Consider the following 6,024-nt stretch of genomic DNA (forward strand, 5'->3'; position numbering starts at 1 on the left):
TAAATGCAGCCGCATACGATCAGCTCTTGAGAGATATTTCTTTGGGTCCAGTTGAAGCTAATGCAATGTCCCAATACAAAGTAAATGAGTTTAAATTTTCCACCGAACACTCCAGAGCAAAGAAAACAAATAATAGTGGTGTTTGGGTTGAGGGCGATGATGATGTTGATTACTTTGGCATCATACACGAGATCTTAGAACTGGAGTATGCTGGTTTCCCAATAAAAAAAATTGTCCTCTTTCGATGTAAGTGGTTAGATCCAAGCATAAGAGGCGCAAGAGTACATAGGGAGCATAATATTATTGAAGTGAAGCACAATAACTCGTATCCTATTTATGATCCATTTGTTCTAGCACAAAATTCTAAACAAGTGTCTTATGCTCCTTATCCATTTCGCGATGACAAGTCTGATTGGTGGGCTGTAATAAAAACAAAGCCTATAGGTCGGGTAGAAGTTGAGAATGTTCTAGAGACTGCGTATCAAAATGAAATACAAATTGATCACCAGCTAGTGGACGTTGAATTAGTGGACGATTTGAATCACCCAAAAAATATATTTGAAGAAGTTAATATTGCAGAAGAAGAGGCTGAGTGGGTAGGAGATGAGGAAACCTATGAAGAGGGTGAATGGTTTAGTAGAGAGTCTTCGGAAGAGGAGGATTAGTTGTGTAGGTTGTATTTATTATGTATTAATAACTTTATGTTTTTTACTATATATTTACTTTTATGCTGCTTATTTAAGATTGATATGTAATATACTGTTTTAGTTTGTTGTTTCCACTTTTCCACGATTTATATAGTAATAAAAATATTTTTGTCTATATCTCGTGTTGCTGGAGCGATTTTAAATGTGAATTAGTAACTTGAAATCATGTACTTGGAATGTTTTCTTATACATTCATTTTGTAGTAACTAACTACTTGTTAACTTAACATAATTTAAATGTCAGGCAGAGGTGACAATGGTAAGGGAAAAGTTGATACCACGAAATTAAAAATTAATAGACAACCTCCACCTTATAGACGACCGACAGGTATTCATATATCTGAGGGTCGATTTGCTGATGCACCAACACGACCCTCATATTCTAGGTCATCCAAGGATTCGATACCTACTCCTACGCATGTGGGGACACTATATGGGTCCTCACCGACTCACTCACGCGCCAGCACGACCCTCCTGCAGCAGTCACGCAGCTTCATACAGTGATTCTGATGGATCTATTGGATTGTCGGATCTTCATCTTGGAGGTACTCTATCTGGTGCTTCAGATCCACCCACGCTAGTGCATCCACCATCACTTACTAGGCAGTCAGGAGACAGAGATAATTCTGGGAGGATTTATCTTGCTCTAGTTGCGAGAGGGTAAGATTTCTAAATATAATAACGTTACTCATTTTTTATTACTATATTATTATGCTCTATGAAATTACTATTTGATCTTGTGTTGTAGGTTTAGGCCATATGGTGGAGTTGGACAAAAGGCACGAATATGCATTACTCGACACTTCGACGGCTACTAGACCAGCTGGCAAAAGGTTTCAGAACTTGACAGGGATAGAATGTTTGAAGAATTTAAGGTAATGATTTAATTTATTGACTACTTATTAACACTTTGTTAGAACAAAAGATTTAATATTATATTTTTGTTGTAGAAATTTTACTGATGGGATGATGCAATACATTTCTTATAAATAGAAAATTTTCATAAGATGTAAAGCCAGATTTAACGATCTCTTGGATTATGCCAGAAAGAAATTGGTAAAACCTAAGTGGATTTCTAAAGCCGCATGACAACTGTATCTTCACCACTGGAGTAGCACAAAATACCAATTGTTGAGTGAAAAATGAAATAAAGCCCGGGCATCATTCAAGGGTGGCTCCCTACATACCACGGGTGACAGAAGTACTCTTGCTGTGATGAAAAAATGGTATGTAACTTTTACAGTTTTAATTGTTTGTTTCTATTTAAATTTTTTATTATTTGAACATTGATAATCTTTGCATATGCGGAAAAAAGTAAAGGGTAGGAAAATACCACATTATGAGCTATACGAGAAGACTAATGTGATGATAAAAAAAACCTGACTGATGAAGATGTCTGGGTTGAAGCTCGTGCAAAAGCTGTTCATGTAAGAAATAAATTCTGAATTTATGAATCTTTTTCTTAAAGTTGATATTATTCAATTATAACTACTTTAATACTTTTTGACTTTTAATATTAACTTTACTTTGAACATAGGACGAATATATGTGTCTTGTTGGTGTGTATCATAGTAGTCAGCCTCCTGAAAGTCAGGGTGACCCAATACCCCAACATGTAGAGGAGGAGTTATGGGCAAAAGTTGTGGATCTTGCAAATAGAGGTTATTTGATCGGATACCACAAAAACTTTTTTGGCGATAATGTTAGGTGTTCGTCCGGCCCTTCTTACTTTAGCTCTTCAGTTGATAGAGAAATGATTGAAAGACTAAAAAATACGGTTTCTCAACTCACTGAAGAGCTTGCTGAACAGAGAGAGGCAGAAGAAGATGGAGAAGGCAACAACATCACAATTCAAGAAGCTGCAGCAGCAGTTGAGCTCTTTCATTCAGACTGCGGAGGTTATTCCTCCGTGTTCTGGTGATGCAGTTTGGGCTGCAAAGGGTCTAGGGCCCCTGGATCTTCAGCACGGATGATGATATGGAAGACGAGGAGGAATTCAATGATGATGACTTTTAGTTTTTTGATTTTTGTATGTGTTGTACTTTGAATTTAGACATTTTGTTGTATGAAACTATTGTTGTAGTATTTTCATACTCACTTTTGTTGGACATTTTGTATGTCTTGTACACTTTTGAAAGTATTTACATTTGATTTTTGGTTGTTATTGCTGCTGTATTTGATTTGATACTGTTGTATTGCATTGTTGTTGTTCCATGCTGTGTTTGAATTTTGATTTTTATTTTTGAAAAAAATTCCAGAAAAATCGACCACAAGTGGTCAATTTTTTGAATTTTTTTTGCAGAAAACCGACCACGAGTGGTCGGTTTTATAATTAATTAATTAATTAATATAATAAAAAACGACCACTAGTGGTCATTTTGTTTCCTAAAATTATTTTTTACTATTTTAATAAAATAATAATGAATTTTTAAAATATATATATATTTAAAAAAACGACCATTTGTGGATGAATTTTAAAAAACTATCACAACTTTACCGATCACACATTTTGATCTATTTTGTGGTCGGCTTTTGGGAAAAACCGACCACACGTAATTGTTTTTTGTGGTCAGTTTTCCTCCTGTTTTAGTAGTGTGGGGTCCTAAAATGATGGCTTTAAGAAAGTTACCAATTGATGTTGCAAAGCTGAAAGTAAAATTACTTTGTGATGGTCTTATTACTTGTTATCGATTTTGCAATGACAATAGCGATTGCAGTGATGCGATCATTTGTAGGCATTGTGCCTACAATTATTTTACTCACAATTACTGTTCCGTATTTTAGCAAGCACGCTCTTACTGATGAAGATTATCTCAGAATTATCGTTCAATAATGTTGTGTTTCTAAGCAAGTTAAATAATATTGTGTTTCTAAGTTTAAGATAAATAAAATGTAACCTTGTAAATTTTTTTAAAGTACCTACTCTAAAAAGTTACTAATAAAGGTTATTTTGAAATTATCATTCGATCCAATTAAATAATATTGTGTATGTTTCCAAACATAAATTTTTCATATATTGGAAAGTCCTATTCTAAACAGGTTACTAATGAAGGTTATTTCAAAATTAAAGAATGTTGTGTATGTTTTCGAATAATTTTTTCATATATTGAAAAATACCTATTTTAAATAGGTTACTAATGAAGGTTATTTCAAAATTATCATTCGAGCAAATAAAATAATGTTGTGTATGTTTCCAAATAAATTTTTCATATATTGGCAAGTACCTATTCTAAACAGGTTAAATTAAAGAATGTTGTATGTTTCCAAATAAATTTTTCATCTATTGGAAAGTACCTATTTTAAACAATTTACTAATGAGGTTATTTCAAAATTATCATTCGAGCAAATTAAATAATGTTGTGCTCCAAATAAATTTTTCATATATTGAAAAAGTACCTATTCTAAACAGGTTACTAATGAAGGTTATTTCAAAATTATTGTTAGAGCAAATTAAATAATGTTGTGTATGTTTCCAAATATATGTTGGTCGTTCTCTTTTTTCCACAAAAGTTCATTCTATATATATTTTTATTGAGGTTTTTTTTACAATAATAATATATCCAATATATCCTCATAAAGTAATCGCTTTACACAGCGAATCAAAATGAAAAATACGTGTTATAAACATGATATATTTTTCTATCCATTTTTCAATGAATCGATTCACTTAAAAAATGCATGATAAAAAATATATTTTCATTGAAACGCTGGAAAGTTTTCTAATTTTTTTCATATGAAAACACTATAATTTATTTTTCTTGTTAATTTAATTTAAATATTTATGAGAACAGCCACTAAATACAGAGGCGGACCCACATGTATAGGTGTGGGGTGCACGTGCACCCATTAACATCGAAAAAAATTATTTATATATTTGTGTATATACCTTGAGAAATTGGAATATAACTAATAGTGCACCCATAGATGAATGAAAGTGCACCTTGGTGCGTTGGTTGAAGGCCGGACTTTTGTCCACGCGACTAGGGATTGATCCTGGGGTCACACAATGTTTTTCACTTTTATTTTCAACTATTTTAGCCACACGTCCCTCGCACATATAACTTTTGATTATTTAAATTAGACGGTTGTCTATTGTGAATGTTTTTAATGAAGTGCAAAATGTTCAAAACACTACTCAAAGATCTTTCACACTGAAATATAATAATATAAACATAACATATATTTTATTGTAAGTACGTATATATTTTACCACCAAAAGTTTCAAGTGGTTAATGAATCATTAGTTTTGCATTTGTCGTACAGTACCTTTTTTCCTTACTGCTAGAGGTTAAGAGAGATGCATCGATTTGAACAGTATTTGTAGTACGATTATTTTTTTCACTTTTTCTATATTTAACATTTCTTTTAAGTCTTTAGAAAATCTTTGATTACTTACTTAAAACTTTTAAAAATTTGGTATTTCTTATATTTTTCTTATTCTGACGCTTTCATATTTATTTCTAAATTTTTTAAATCTTCTTAAAGTTGATTTAGAATTCTTAAACTAGTAAAAAATGTATTTATTGTTATTAATTTTGATGATTTCTAATAAGGAAAGATTTACTATAAATATTTAATAACAATTGTGGGACCGGGGATTCAAACCCGCGACTATCATGGTGAACTCACCTTGACCATTAAGATACCACGACCGATGGTTCAAAAATGTTAAAAGTAAACATATTAGTTAAACTTCATATTATAAGAAAGTAAGTTATTAGCTTAGAACTCATATTTGTTCTATAGACTAATAACATAAGCATGAATGACAAAGATATGAATAAAGATTTTTTTTTTTTTTTGATAAAGTGAATTATCAATTGTTTAGTGTTCGTCTCTTCAGAAAGTCTCATTGACGAGGAAAAGTATGGCTTAGAAATTAGAACCTAAACTGCATATTAAGTGAGGTGAGTACTCAACACATTTTGAGTCTTGCTTTAGGGCTTATGCGTGCATTTAACAACACTAGTGCACCCACAAACTTCAAATTCTGAGTTCACCTCTGACTAAATATATGAGATGGACAACAATACCATTAAATAACACATTTCGATCTATTAATCTTTTACCATAATATGTATTTTTGGATCAACAACCTCCTATCTAACATCATGTCTTCACTGAACTATCAATCTTTTCTAATTAACTCTCTCAAATACTTTTTAAATTTTCTAGCTATCCTAAAACCACTCATATGTAAGCCCACCTTTTACATAATCAGTAGACAAACAATACAAATGTTAAGAAAAATCCAAAAACAACTCTACCAATAATCTAGCAAGTGGCAAAGTGATGTTGAAAAGACAAAGGCATTCCAT

The sequence above is a fragment of the Capsicum annuum genome, unplaced genomic scaffold (genome assembly GCF_002878395.1).
Source record: "Capsicum annuum cultivar UCD-10X-F1 unplaced genomic scaffold, UCD10Xv1.1 ctg81739, whole genome shotgun sequence".
NCBI lineage: Eukaryota > Viridiplantae > Streptophyta > Magnoliopsida > Solanales > Solanaceae > Capsicum > Capsicum annuum.